The sequence below is a fragment of the Pongo abelii genome, chromosome 16 (assembly GCF_028885655.2).
Source record: "Pongo abelii isolate AG06213 chromosome 16, NHGRI_mPonAbe1-v2.0_pri, whole genome shotgun sequence".
In the NCBI taxonomy this organism is placed as follows: domain Eukaryota; kingdom Metazoa; phylum Chordata; class Mammalia; order Primates; family Hominidae; genus Pongo; species Pongo abelii.
This window is the reverse complement of record NC_072001.2, coordinates 17,082,276-17,098,344: the sequence shown is the minus strand read 5'-3', so window position 1 is coordinate 17,098,344 and position 16,069 is coordinate 17,082,276.

The window sequence follows — 16,069 nt, the reverse complement described above, 5'->3', positions numbered from 1 at the left end:
TTTTATTTACGGTTATAGTTTTATTTACAGTCTCAAAATTCCTAAAGCAGTGCTGATAACCATTGAATTTGCCATATTTTGTATTCAGTGCTGTTAATGTGCTGTTGCCTCAGGAAAAATTGCTTTTTCTCCATTGATGAGGCTAGACCCTAAGAAGTAATTAAGTCAATGTAAATCAAATGGAAGTTTTGCCATGAACTAAGCATTTATTAGTTCCCTGATTAGACTGGAAGAAGAAACCGCTATTTCATGATAAGCATGGAATATTATATTTTATTCTTCATAATTAATGAATAAAATTGAATGAATGAACGTAGTGTTTTCTGAATTAGTAAACAGTACATCTGTGACAATCATTTTAACAAGCTCTACTTGTGTTCTTTATAAAGTGTGATTTTCAGAAAGCAAACAAAACACAATTACAAGGTTGAATCTGAGGAAAATAATCCTTGTGCCATGGAGGTATTTACAAAATTGCATTTCATTGTTATGTTTTATTTTCTGATGCATGATGTTCAATTATATCTTTAGGTAATACTTTATATCATAGATTAAAATTTATAGTGAACTTTAAAAAAAGATGTATCATCAGGTTGTTTATTTGAGGTTTTTTACTTTTTTGATCTTGGAAATTATAGGTATAAATTTCCCTCTTACTACTGCTTTTTGCTGTATCCCATAGGTTTTGGTATGTTGTGTTGCCATTTTCATTTGCTTCAATAAATTTTTCAATTTCTTCTTAATTTCTTTGTTGAAATTGTAAGGATCATTAGAGGCTACTATGAGCAAACATACGCCAGAAATTAGAAAACCTAGAATATATAGATACATATAGATACAGAAATATTCACATTATCAATTTGTTCTTAAATAACCTTTGGTAATTTGTCTCTTTAAAGAACTTTCAGCTGCCAAATTCGTGAGTATGGAATTGTCCATAATAGTTATTATCATTTAAATATAGAGGTTCTGTAATGATATTTCTTCTTTTATCAGTCCTTTTTTCTTAGTCTTACTAGTATGTAACAACTTTATTGATCTTTCCAAGGGAATTTTCACTTTGTGAATTTACTATTTACTTTCAATTTCATTTATTTCTTTCATTACCTCTGTTATTTTATTTTTTTCAAATCATGTTTTGTTTATTTTTTCATTGACTTTTAAACCTATGTATTTTTCCAATACAAGAATTTAAAGTAATAAATTACCCTCTCAATTTAACTCTACACCACAAATATGTAGCTGTTATTATCAAAATTTTGTTTTATTTTATTTTTTTAATTGGCACATAATAATTGTGCATATTTATGGGTACATAGTGATGTTTCAATACACATAGTGTATATATTGAATTACCCTGATGAGGTGATGGTAATTAGCATATCCATCATTGCAAACATTTACCATTTCTTTGTTTTGGGAACACTCAATATCCTTTGCTAACTGTTTGAAACTATATAATATATTATTGTTAACTATTGTCATATCATTAGAACTTATTCCTCCTATCTAGCTTTAATTTTGAATCTTTTAACAAATCTCTTCCTATCCCTCCCTTCCTCTTATACTTTACAGCCTCTAGCATCCTCTGTTTTAACTTCTATAAGATCAAAATATTTTAGCTTCCACATATGAGTGAGAAGCTGTGATGTTTAACTTTCACTCACATAATACCCTCCATTTCTATGCATGTTGCTGTGAAGGACAGGATTTCCTTGTCTTTTATGGCCGAATAGTACTTCATTGTGTACTATTTCCCTCTCCTCCTTTTTCCCTCCCCTCCCCTCCCCTCCCCTCCCCTCCTTGAGATGGAGTCTTGCTCTGGAGTGCAATGGTGTGATCTTGGCTCACTGTAACCTCTCCCTCCCGGATTCAAGTGATTCTTCCACCTCAGCCTCCCGAGTAGCTGGGGAGGTGCCACCATGCCCAGCTAATTTTTATATTTGTAGTAGAGATGGGGTTTCACCATGTTGGCCAGGCTAGTCTTGAACCCCTGACCTCCAGTGATCTGCCCATCTCGGCCTTCCAAAGTGCTGGGATTGCAGGTGTGAGCCACCGTGCTTGGCCTATATACCACATTTTCTTTAACCATTCATCTGTTGTTGGATCCTTAGGTTGATTCCATATCTTGGCTACTGTGAATAGTGCTGCAATAAACATCTAGGTGCAGATGTTTATTCAATATACTGTTTTCCTTATATTTTTTCTAAATTATCTTTTGATTTCTTTTATGAACTATGAGTTAGTTAAATAGTGTTTCATGTTATTTACAACTATTTGGGGGTTTCCTAGGTAACTCTTATGTCATCAATTTCAAATTAAATTTTATTGTGATCAGAGAATATATTCTATAAAATCTAAAACTTAAATTCATTTAAACTTACTCTTTGATTCAGCATTTGGCCTATGTTGGTGATGCTTTCAATACACGAGAAAACAATGTATATTCAGCATTTTAAGTGTAGTTTTTATAAATGTCAATAAGCTCAAGGTGATTTATAATGAAGTTGAAATGTTCTATAGCCATACGAATGGTTTGTCTTACTGTTCTATCAGTGATGAGCAGAGGGATGTTAAAATCTTTAATTATTACTGTCATTTATCCATTTCTCCCTTCAATTCTGCTTTTTCCTTCATGAATTATGAGGCTTTATTATTAAGTTGGTGTCCCTTTCATAATTCTGAAATGGGGGCATTTCATAATTATGAAATAACCAATTCATCAGAGGACAATTCCTGATATTATTGTCCTCTGATGAATTGGTTATTTCGTGATTATGAAATGCCCCCATTTTCTCTTATAATGCACCCTCTTTTCCAGTCTACATTGCATTTTGCTAATATAGCCACACAAGCTTCCTAATGCTTGCTGTGTATGTGGTTTATCTTTTCTTATAGGTTTACTTTTCACCTATGTGTGTCTTTATGTTTAATATATGTCTCTGGTAGACAACATTAGTTGGGTCTTGTTCTTTTGTCTAATATGACAATCTCTACCTTGTAATTGGATAATTTAGTTCATAAATATGTTAAATGAAACGTGTTGCCACTTTTAAAAACTGTACAATCTCTTTCTTCTCTTCTCATATTTTTGTTTAATTGTATTTTAAGTATTCATTTTAAATTGCATAGATGAGTTAGTTGCAATGCTTTTGTATTGAGTTATTTGTATTACAATAATCATCAATTTATACTTAATCTAAATTTTACTTAGAGGTAATTTTTTACAACTTCATATATAATGTAAAAAACTGATGACATCCTTTTTCTATTTTTACATTCTCTCCAGTGATTGATAGTGTTGTCCACTTTGTCAAATCAAAACAAGGCAACATTTTCCTAAAAAGTGATCTGTGCTCCACCTATCCTATTCATTTGCACTTTTAGGGCAGAAAACTATTCTGCATGATACTATAATGGTATATGAATCTGCCCAAACTCATAGAATGTATGACAGCAAGCGTGGACCCTAATAGAAACTATGGACCTTGGTGATAAGGATGTGCCAATGCAGGTTCATCAGCGGTAAGTTATGTGCCACTCCAGAGGAGAATGACAGCAAGGGGTCAGGCTGTGCCTGTGTGGACACGATGATGTATGAGAAATCTTTGTATCTTTCTTTCAATTTTGCTCTGAACTTACAGCTGCCCTAAAAATAAAGTCTATTTAAAAAACCCAAAGCAACAACAACAACAAAAACTGATGACAGTAACATTTCCTTTATTCCTCTGTCTTTTGTGATTTTTTTAGTGTAAGTTTTTCTATGCACGTCATAAACCCCACAATAAAATGATATCTTTTTCAATTTAAATAGTCAGTTTCCTTCAATGAAATTGACAGATTAAAAAAAGCATTTCTTGTTACTTATATACTTATCATTTCTATGCTTTTCATTTCCTCTAATTTGAAGTTTAGATTTGATGTTATTTCCCTTCAGGCCAAAAACTCTGATAGCATGTTTTGTAGTACAGATTTGCTGGTGACAAATTAGCCCATTTAATTTTTCTGAAAATGTCTTAATTTTACCTTCAACTTTGAAAGATACTTTAATAATATATAGAAACGAACCTGATGCTCTGTCATCTCCAAATACTTTAGTAGAGTGATTCTCAACCAGGAGGAGATTTGCCCTCCAGGAAACATCTGATAATATCTGAAGATATTTTTAGTTGTTCGCCTGGGGAAAGGTGTGAGGAAGATGCTACTGTCGTTTAGTTATTAAAGGCAAACCAAGTCGCTCAACATCCTACAACTCACAGGAAATGCCCACAACAAAGAGTTATATGGCCCAAATGTCAAAAGCGATAGTGCCAAAGTTGAAAAACCCTGTTTTCATATATATTTTCTACAAACACAATTGTGTCTATATATGTATATACATATATATAATTCTATATATTACAAATCTATTACAGTAATATGTGTGTGCCCCCCCCCCACAAACACACAATACATGCACAGTACAACTAACAAAACCAGAAAATTGATATTAATATATTGCTACATCTGATTTTCAAGCCCCCATTAAAATTTCACCAATAGTCAGCCGGGCACGGTGGCTCACACCTGTAATCCCAGCACTTTGGGAGGCCGAGGGGGATGGATCACGAGGTCAGGCAATCAAGACCATCCTGGCTAACACGGTGAAACCCCGTCTCTACTAAAAATACAAAAAAAAAAAAAATTAGCCGGGTGTAGTGTTGGGTGCCTGTAGTCCCAGCTACTCGGGAGGCTGAGGCAGGAGAATGGCATGAACCCAGGAGGCAGAGCTTGCAGTGAGCCCAGATCGCCCCACTGCACTACCGCCTGGGGGACAGAGGGAGACTCCGTCTCAAAAAAAAAAAAATTTCACCAATAGTCCCAATAATGTTTCATTGCAAAAGGATCAAGTTCCGCATCATGCATTGCCTTTCATTGTCATGTCTTTTTAATGTCCTTGTATCAAGAATAGATCTTTAAACCTAACTTGAGCAAGATTTCTGGCCCATATTTTCTTTCTTTTTTTCCTTTGCTTTGCCTCTCCTTCCTTTTCTCCTTTCCTTTCTCCTTCGCTTTCCCCTTCTTTTTTCTCTTCCCTCTCCCCTTCCCTTCCCCCTCCCCTTCCTTCTCCTTTCCCCTTTCCCTTACTTTTTCCTTTTCCCTTGCTTCTTTTTTGAATGGCTCCCTTTAGGTTTTCTGAGGTTTCCTTGTGACTAGAGTCAGGCAATGCATTTTGGAAAGAATATCACAGAATTGATGCTGTGTTTTTTTCATTGCATCCTATCAGCTGGTACATGATTTCAGTTTGTCTCATTACTGACGATGCTTATTTTGACAGGTTGATAATGGTGGTATATACAAGGCTTCTATCTTGTTATTCTCTATTTCTAGATTCTGTTACTTTATTTTATGTTGCTTTTCCTAAAGGGTAATAGGAATTTTATCTGTTTCTTTGTTTTGTTTTTGTTTATTCCCCTACATAATTTTATTCCTTACTATACTTTTAGTACATAGTACCTAGTGCAAAACACTAATGTATGTTGAACACCAACATTTGTTGAACAAATGTCTGAAACTGAATCTGTCCTGCTACTACAAAATCATATATATATATGTTTTTTTTCCCTATAGGGATACCATCAGCTATGTAGTTGTCTAAGCCAAGACCTCCTGCTGGGACTGATTAAAGCCCATGCATCCTCATTATCCAGAGCCTGTGTTGCTCATCTAGAGCTATAGTCAGGCTAACCACTCCTTCTGGTTAATATCTGAGAGGAAAAATCCAGCAGCAAGGAGATAACTGTGAGGGAACAAAAATGGCACAAACCCAGCCTGGATTTCTCTCTCCCCTTTTAAAGATTAATGAATGAAAAAAATTCATCATTAGATGTAGTTGGTTTCTATTACATAAAAAGGAAGCTGATGAAATATATAACTGAGTTATATACCTACATCCAATTGGTTCTATTTCTCTGGGGAAGTCTATTAAAGAAGTTATTGAGTATTGTTTACATGTACACTGACAAATATGTCTAAAGGTTATGTCTGAACACCTATAAATTTATATCAATGATTATATTTAGTTCATTCTTATTACACTGGATTCTAATTCTTATGAAGTTGATGTTTGGTAGAATTAATGATAAAAGGAGATTCTGTCCCCTATTGAAATTTGTGTGTAGTTACATGCCAGAGTTTTGAAGATTGAGGAAAAGGTTGAGCTTAAGTAATGTTATGGGCAAACTCAATGCTTGAATGTAAGATAGTACTTTACTTTGAAAGATTTGGAGGATTTCATAATGACTTTTACTTTTGCTAGTTATTGATACATTCACACGTAAATTAAGGTTTACTTAGGTAAGCTCAAGGAAATCGTGCTTTTTCTCAGGCTTATTTTAAATCTGAATATTTTTACTGCCTTTGCTTTTACAAGAAAATATTCATCATTGTATTTTTTGTCTTAATTTTCAAAGTCAAATGTTAATTGTTTTTGTGGGATTACTTTGGCAAATATGGGAGATCCCCAAACAAATTTTAAACAGTTTTTTCAGCCGGGCGCGGTGGCTTAAGCCTGTAATCCCAGCACTTTGGGAGGCTGAGGCGGGCAGATCACGAGGTCAGGAGATCGAGACCATCCTGGCTAACAAGGTGAAACCCCATCTCTACTAAAAATACAAGAAAATTAGCTGGGCATGGGGTCGGGCACCTCTAGTCCCAGCTACTCCGGAGGCTGAGGCAGGAGAATGGCATGAACCCGGGAGGCGGAGCTTGCAGCAAGCCCAGATCGCACCACTGCACTCCAGCCTGGGCGACAGAGCGAGACTCTGTCTCAAAAAAAAAAAACAAAAAACAAAGTTGTTTCTGTTCTCCTTTGTTTTCTACTTTCTCTTAAATAGAAATATATTTCTTTTACAAGTAAATACCATGAATTTAAAAAATAATAAATTATGACTTTTGTGAGGATCAGTTCTCCCAGACATTGGTTTAGCTAATGCCAGCTATTTGGTATAAAAATCTGTGTCAGTGGAGAGGTGAAAAAGAGCTAAAGGAAGAATACGAAAGACAACAGCATCTTTAAGAAGTTCCTCTTTTTTATTTTTTTATTTTTTGAGACGGAGTCTTGCTTTGTTCCCCAGGCTGGAGTGCAGTGGAACGATTTCTGCTCACTGCAAACTCCGCCTCCCGGGTTCACGCCATTCTCCTGCCTCAGTCTCCCGAGTAGCTGGGACTACAGGTGCCCGCCACCACGCCCGGCTAATTTTTTGTATTTTTAGTAGAGACGGGGTTTCACCGTGTTAGCCAGGATGGTCTTGATCTCCGGACCTCGTGATCCACCCGCCTCGGCCTCCCAAAGTACTGGGATTATAGGCATGAGCCACAGCGCCTGGCCAAGCAGGCTCTCTTAAAAGAAATCAGTTCTTGTTTTCTTACAAGTTATAACTTCACTACACTAAAGTCACATTTTTTAATAACTTAGGAATTTTCCGAAACTTCAAATACCCTATGGCCCAATGGTAAAACATCAGATGACATTTGCCCCTGATTTAAACCATTTTTCTTTTCCTCTTTCTTCTTTATTTTTCTTATACTGTCTCCTCATTTCTTTTTCTCTCTTCCTATTTCTCTTTTTCTCTGTTTCTTCCTACCTCCCCTCGTGACTTTGTCTCCTCATCCCATCCCCGTGCTACTTAGATGCCACATCAATTTGACTAGCCTCAAATTTACAATGAATACTTTTTAAATTCATGCTTCTGAAACTTTTAAACGATGAAGAGGTGTAAATGTCTCAAATAATAATTTGCTTGATGGCTGAAATGAATGGCATTTCTCAAAAAGGCCAAGGGACTGAATACAGAAATTTAAACAATAACTTTCTGTTAGTGATATGGTTTGGATGTTTTGTCCCCTCCAAATCTCATGTTGAAATGCAACCTCCAGTGTTGGAGGTGGGCCTAGTACAAGGTGTTTGTTTCCCAAGGGTGGATCCCCATGAATGGTTTTGTGCTGCCCTCCTGGTAATGAGTGAGTTCTTGCTCTATGAATTCACAAGAGATATTGTTGTTTAAAAGAGCCTGGCATCTCCCTTGCTCCCTCTCACCCCATGTAATACGCCAGCTCCACCTTTGCCTTAAGCCATGATTGTCAGCTTCCTGGGCCTCAGCTGAAGCTGAGCAGATACTGGTGCCATGTTTGTACAGCCTGCAAACCATCAGCCAAATACTCCTCTTTTCTTTATAAATTACCCTGTCTCAGGTATTCCTTTATAGCATTGAGATGGACTAATATAGTCAGTTTTGACAACATGAACCTTTCATATTAAAATTTAATTTCTAAATTCACTCATTTACTGTGATTGGTTTATAGCTTTTCTGTAATAATGAGTTTTGCATGTGACTTTCTGTGTGCTTTAAAAATTGATTCACTTTTTAGCTCTATTTTTGGAAACTACCAGCTTCCACTGTTGAGGTAAAAGTATCATCATTGAGGCTCTACTGCTGAGGTAGCTGTTACCTGATTTCCCTTCAGTTCTACTGCTGTCCCAGTGGAAAAAGGGAATCTTCACAACTTACATGACATGTTTGCCTGAACTCTAATCTTCCACATCTGCTGTAGAAAAGAGAGTAAAGTGGCAGTTCAGGGCAGTTTACCCATTTAGAAATGGTGTCTGCTCAATATTTTCCTCTGTGTCACTTACTAAAACATATAAAAGAAATCATGGACATTAAAAGAAAGAGAGGTTTAATGTGATATTTTAATTCTAACAAAGATTTATGGGCATGTGAATCCTCAAAAGCACATACCCCCTTAGTGTTTTTCATATCACACATATCACATCAGACACATATCACACATATCAGGCACATGTCACACAGAACTTACTATAATTATCAGTTTTTGAAAAAATATTATCATTTGCTTTTTCTATATAAATAATTCTTTTTTTACATATGATTTTCAGTTCTGGGATACACGCGTGGAACATGCAGGTTTGTTATATAGGTATACGTGTGCCATGGTGGTTTCTTATTTGTGTTTTTATCTTATGCCTTTGGCTAGAACTAGATTAGATAATAAAAATATGCATCAGTTTAAGATAGTTATTTTTAGTCATGGTAAGGACATATCTATAACTACTTTGTTAAATTTTATCAGTCACGCATGTTAAATATCATTAAATAAATATCTGAAATTGGGCTGCTGTACCCGAATACCATAGACTTGGTGGCTTATAAACAACAGAAAGGAATTTCTCACAGTTCACCAAGGGTACTAGTCGGTTTGGTGTCTGGGAGAAACCTGTGTTCAAAGAAGGCTGCCCTTTCTCTATAACCTCAGTTGGGGAAGGAGCAAGGGAGTTCCAGGGGGCTGCTTTAGAAGGGTGCTAAACCCATTAATGAGGGCTCCTCTCTCACGACTTAATTACTTCCCAAAAGCCCCACCTTCAAAAACCCTCAATTGGCGGTTAGCATTTCAACATGCGAATTTGAGAGGGATATAAACATTTAGTCTGTAGCAGTAAATGTACAATATAAAGTAAATAAACAGCTTTATTATTGTGTTGCCTTATATTAATATATATTTCCTAGTATTAAATCTTTGTATGCCAAATCACTGGGGTGGGTGATTTCTTAGTAAGTGTGGAATTCAGTTCCTTTTTCTTTTAAGAATATTTTAACTATGTTTATAAGAGACACTGTTTAGTAATTTTATTCTTTTTATATTCACTTCATCGAGAGTTGGTAATAGTTGTATTTGCTTTGTAAAATGAACTGAAAGGAAACCACTTTTTATAACTTTATCCGTATTTCGTAGTTTGGGGTCCATTTTACAAGGTTTTTTAAACAGATGCTTATTAAAAACACTGGTTATAGGGACTTTAATAAAAATTTTTAAAATGTTTTACTTTTCTTGCAAAAATTGATACATGCAACCTATTTACTATTGTTAAAATTAAGATTCATTTAAGCAGTACCTGTTTATTTTAGTGAAATGTATTTAATTTTCTAAGATAGCATTTTTTGTCTTTAAAACAATTGCTGCATGTTTTTGTTTTTTTCACTTTAAATTTTATATTTTCTGTTTTTGCTTTATCACATTTGCTGTATTTTTCTGTATTATGGGTTATTTGTTCAAGAATGAACTTGTGTATGTTTATAAATTGTTACTGTTTTTGTTTATAATTTATTGCCTTTTAATATGTAATTAGTATTCATTTTAATTTTGCTTGTATGCTTTGCTGTACCATTTTGAAATTCTTGAGTTAAATGCTTAACTATTTTTTATTTATAAAGTTTAAATATTAATTTAAATATGTCCCATGAGTTTAGTCATTTTAATATTCTCACTCATCAGACATTTTTTGGGAACACCATATGCCTTTTCATCAAGTCAGTTTCAAGAAAATGAAAATTTCTTTTTATATATGTATACTCAAAGCTTGGATAGAGAAAGTCTCCACTTCCTTAAGCTGGGGAAAAAGTGATTTCTTCCAGGCTATAGTCAAAAGAGATACAATTATAGTAACTTTTTGTGTTTGTGTGGGTTGTTTTTGTTTGTTTGTTTGTTTGAGATGGAGTTTGGATCTTGTTGCCCAGGCTGGAGTGTAGTGGCATGATCTCAGCTCACTGCAACCTGTGCCTCCTGGGTTCAAGCAATTCTCCTGCCTCAGTCTCTCCAGTAGCTGGGATCACAGGTGCCCGCCACCACACTGGGCTAATTTTTGTGTTTGTAGTAGAGACGGGGTTTTGCCATGCTGGCCAGGCTGGTCTGGAACTCCTGACCTCAGGTGATCTACCTGCCTTGACCTCCCAGAGTGCTCGGTTTACAGGCGTGAGCCACTGCAACCAGCCTATAGTAACTTTTTAAAATAGGTTGTGGTGGACAAAAGTTCGCAGAAATAATAAACAGAAAAATCAATTTATTAACACTTTATATTTTATTCTCTAAACAAAATGTTTCTCATTTTTTAAATTTAAATCATGATGGCCTGTAACAGATGAAGCATCTAAAAATTGAAATAAATATATAAATTTTTAACATAAAATATTTTAACATTTTTAGCACAAAAATTTTCAAGATTTTAATTTATATCTTTTTATTACTTTCCATATACTCTCTTGATACATTACCCATTATGTTGATTATTAACATACACTCAAGTCAAGATCTTTTATTATGTGAGGTCATCAGTCAATGATAACAGATATTGATGAATTAGTCTCATCAGAAATTGAGCAACATTTTCATTCAAGACGATACATGGGCCTTGAAAACATATTCAATAATATTGAGTCTCAGTCTTCTCCTGCTGTTTTCTGAGTGTGCATTTAGACCTTCATACATCTATCTATCTACCCACCCATTTATTAAATTTTCAGCATTTACTTTCTACTCCAAGGACCAGAACCATGTTTGTCTTGTTCACTGCTGTACTCCTATTGCAAGGACCTAGAACATAGTAGGAGCTCATTAAACTCTGAGGACTCAAAATAAGTGAATAGAAGTTGTAGCAGGAAGATTTCTAAGCCCCTATGACCTTCATTTCCTCCTGTTACTCTGCTGATACTTCACACGGCAAAGGAGTCTTGCAGATGTCACTAAGGCTAATAATCCGTCAGCCTTAAGACAGGGAGAGTATCTGGGTAAACCTAATCTAATCACACAAAAACTTAACAATCAGGGAGTTTTCTACAACTGAGAGTAGAATGGAAAGTCAGAGAGTTTCAAAGTACAAGAAGCATTTATAGCACCCTTACTGACTTTGAAGACGATTTGCGTCTTCTTTTGAGTTCAGTTTGAGATTATCTTTCTAATAATTGATTAGATTTTATTCCTGTAAAAAAAGAAATAGTTTTAAAGGAATCTATTTTTAAATACTCTGAGGAGGGTGATACTATGGGTGCTGGTTGTCCTGTTTCAACTTTGTCTTAATTTCTAATGTAATTAAACTTTGAGTAGGTAATGTGACCTGTGTGGTTTTTATTTTAAAAAATATATTGAGGTTTTATATCATCTATTTTTAAATTTTTCAATGGAAACTTGAAAAAATACTGTTTCACATATTCTTGAATATATATATTAAAAATCTTTTTTTTTCTTGAGACAGTCTTTGCTATCAGTAAAGCTATCCTCAAAAAAATGGGAATTCCCTCCTCCAATTTTCTGAAAAAGTTTGTGTAGAATTGGTATTATCTGTTAGCTACATATCTGTTAGAAATCACCACATCTGGTCCTGGAGATTGGTTTCCAGGAAATTCAATTTCTTAGACACATCGCTAAGAGTATGTCCTTTGAGGAACTTGTCCATTTCATCTAAAAAGTCAAATGTGTCAGCATTAAGTTGTTCATTATACTTACTTTCTAATATCTGTATACTCTGGGGTGACAAAAACTCCTCTATGCCTAATATTTTTATAATTTGTAATCTTTTTTTTCTTGACCAGTCTAGATAGAGATTTTAACAATTATATTGATCTTCTCAAAGAACCGGTTTTTATTTCCTTTGCTTTTTCTCTATTGTTTTTCCGTTTTCTATGTTATGGATTCTCCTCTGCTCTTTCTTACTCCCTCCGTTTCTTCTGTTTACTTTGGTTTGTATCTGTCCTTCTTATTGTTTTCTAAGATGGACACTAAGGTCATAGTTCTGAGACCATTTTTCTTTTTTAAAATAGGCATTTCATGCCATAATTTTCCTTCTAAGGTCTGCCTTTGCCGGATCCCACACATTTTGGTACACAGTTTTCTTTTTCACTCTTCAAAATTATTTGTAATTTATTTCTGATTCATTCTTTGATCCATTGTATTTGGAAATGTTTTACTTTCCACATACTGGGGATTTTCTAGGGATCTGTTATTAATTTCTAATTTAATTTCCCTGTGGACAGAGAATATATTTTACAAAATTTGAATCCTTCTGATGCGTAAGATTTGTTTTATGGTCCAAATCATGATCTATATTGGTAGGTATTCCTCATGCACTTGAAAAGAATGTAAAATCTGTCCAGTGTTCTAAAAAAATGTGAATTAGGTCAAGTTAGTTGATACAGTTGTTCAAATCTTATATCAATTTTTTAAACGTAGTTGTTCTATCAATTATTGGAGGAGGGGTATTCAAATCTCTAGTTACAACTGTGGATTTGTCTATTTCTCCATGAAGTTTTATTTTAGTTTCATGTATCTGGAAGATCTATAATGAAGGGTGCAAAGGTTTAAGACATTATGTCGTCTTGATGAACTATCACCTGCATTGTCTGGATACTATTCTTTTAGTCCCTGTCAGTATTGTTTGCTATGAATTCTACTTTGTATGACATTAACACAGGCATTCCAGCTTTCTTTTGATGCACATTAGCATGGTATGTACCTCCCTGTCCTTTTGCTTTTAGCCTATTTATTTGTTTGTATTTAAAGTAGGACCCCTGAAGGCAGCGTATGGTTTGATCTTGCTCTCATATCCATTCTAACAACTTCTGACTTTTAACTGGGCTGTTTGAATCATTTATGTTTGATGTGATTATTAACATATTTGGCAGCTGGGGTGCGGTGGCTCACACCTATAATTCCAGTGCTTTGGAAGACTGAGATAGGAGGACTGCTTGAGGCCAGGAGTTTGAGACTAGCCTGGGCAACACAGCAAGCCCCAACCTCTACAAAAAATAAAAATAAATTAGCTGGGTGTGGTAGCACGAACCTGTAGTCCTAGCTATTCAAGAGGTGGAGATAGGAGGATTGCTTGAGCCCAGGAATTCAAGGCTGCAGCATAACCTAAGGTCGGGAGTTTTTGAGCAGCCTGACCAACAGGGAGAAACCCTGTCTGTACCAAAAAAAAAAAAAAAAAAAAAAAAAATTACAAAATTAGCCGGGCATGGTGGCTCATGCCTGCAATCTCAGCCACTTCCTAGGCTGAGGCAGGAGAACCACCCAAATCCTGGAGATGGAGGCCGTGGGGAGCCGAGACCGCACCACTGCCCTCCAGCCTGGGCAACAAGAGTGGAAACTCCGCCTCCAAAAAAAAAAAAAAGTGACCGGGTTTCATGATGTTGCCCAGGCCAGTCTGGAACTCCTAGGCTCATGAGATCCCCCACGCTCAGCCATCCAAAGTCCTGGGATCACAAGCGTGAGCCACCACTCCAGGTCGATCTATTCCTTTCTGATTAATAAAGTGGGCTGGTCGCGGTGGCTCACACCTGCAATCCCAGCACTCCGGGAGGCTGAGGCGGGCGGATCACCTGAGGTCGAGAGTTTCAGACCAGCCTAACCAACAGGGAGAAACCCCATCTGTACCAAAAACAAAACAAAACAAAACAAATACAAAATTAGTCAGCCATGGTGGATCATGCCTGTAATCCCAGCCATTCGGGAGGCTGAGGCAGGAGAACCACCCAAACCCGGAGGCGGAGGCCGTGGGTAGCTGAGACCAGTCACTGCCCTCCAGCCTGGGCAACAAGAGCGAAACCCCGCCTCCAAAAAAAAAAAAAGAAAGAAAAAGGAAAAAAAAAAAAAAAAGACCGGGTTCCACCATGTTGCCCGAGCCGGTCTGGAACTCCTAGACTCAAGCAATCTGCCACACTGAGCCGTCCAAAGTTCTGGGATCACAAGCGTAAGCCACCACACCAGGCCGATCTATTCCTTTCTGATTAATAAATTGGGCCGGGCGCAGTGGCTCACGCCTGCAATCCCAGCACCCTGGGAGGCCGAGGCGGGCGGATCACCTGAGGTCGGGAGTTTGAGACGAGCCCGACAAACATGGAGAAACCCCGTCTACACCAAAACAGTAACAACAAAAAAAAAACAAAAATACAAAATGAGCTGGGCATGGTGGCTCATGCCTGTAATCCCAGCCACTCGGGAGGCTGAGGTAGGAGAACCACCCAAACCCGGAGGTGGAGGCCACAGGGAGCCGAGACCGCGCCATTGCACTCCAGCCAGGCAACAAGGGCGAAACTCCGCCTCAAAAAAAAAAAAAAAAAAAAAAAAAAAAGACCGGGTTTCACCATGTTGCCCCGGCCAGCCTGGAACTCCTAGGCTCAAGCAATTCCCCGCGCTGGGCCGTCCAAAGTCCTGGGATCACAAGCGTGAGCCACCACGCGAGGCCGATCTATTCCTTTCTGATTGATAAATTGGTCCTTGCGAGCTGGCTCATCCATGAAATCCCAGCACCCCCAGAGGCCTAGGCGGGCAGATAACCCGAGGTCGGGAGTTTGAGACCAGCCTGACGAAAATGGAGAAACCCCATCTCCACCGAAAAAAAAAAAAAATACAAAATGAGCCGGGCACGGTGGCTCATGCCTGTAATCCCAGCCACTCGGGAGGCTGAGGCAGGAGAACCATCCAAACGCGGGAGGCGGAGGCCTCGGGGAGCCGAGACCTCGCCGCTGCACTCCAGCCTGGGCAACAAGAGCGAATCTCCGCCTCAAGAACAACAAAAAAAAAGTGGCCAGGTTTCACCATGTTGCCCAGGCCGGCCTGGAATTCCTAGGCTCAAGCGATCTGTTGCGCTTGGCCGTCCAAATTCTTGGGCTCACAAGCGTGAGCCACCACGCCAGGCCCATCTATTCCTTTCTGATTAATAATTTGGGCCTGGTGCGGTGGCTCACGCCTGCAATCCCAGCACCCCGGGAGGCCAAGGCGGACAGATAAACTGAGGTCCGGGGCTTGAGACCAGCCTAACCAACAGGGAGAAACCCCGTCTGTACCCTCCCCCCAAAAAAAAAATTCAAAATGAGCCGGGCTTGGTGGCTTAGGCCTGCAATCCTAGCCACTCAGGAGGCTGAGGCAGAACCACCCAAACCCGGAGGCGGAGGCCGCGGGGAGCCGAGGCTGCGCCACCGCACTTCAGCCCGGCAACAAGAGCGAAACTCCGCCTCAAAAAAAAAAAAAAGAAAAGAAAAAAAAATTGACCAGGTTTCACCATGTTGCCCAGGATGGTCTGAAACTCCTAGCTCCAGCGATCTGCCGCGCTTGGCCATCCAAATTCCTGGAATAAGAAGCGTGAGCCACCATGCCAGGACTATCTATTCCTTTCTGATTAATAAAGTGGGCCGGGCGCGGTGGCTCACGCCTGCAATCTGAGCACCCCGGGAGGCCGAGA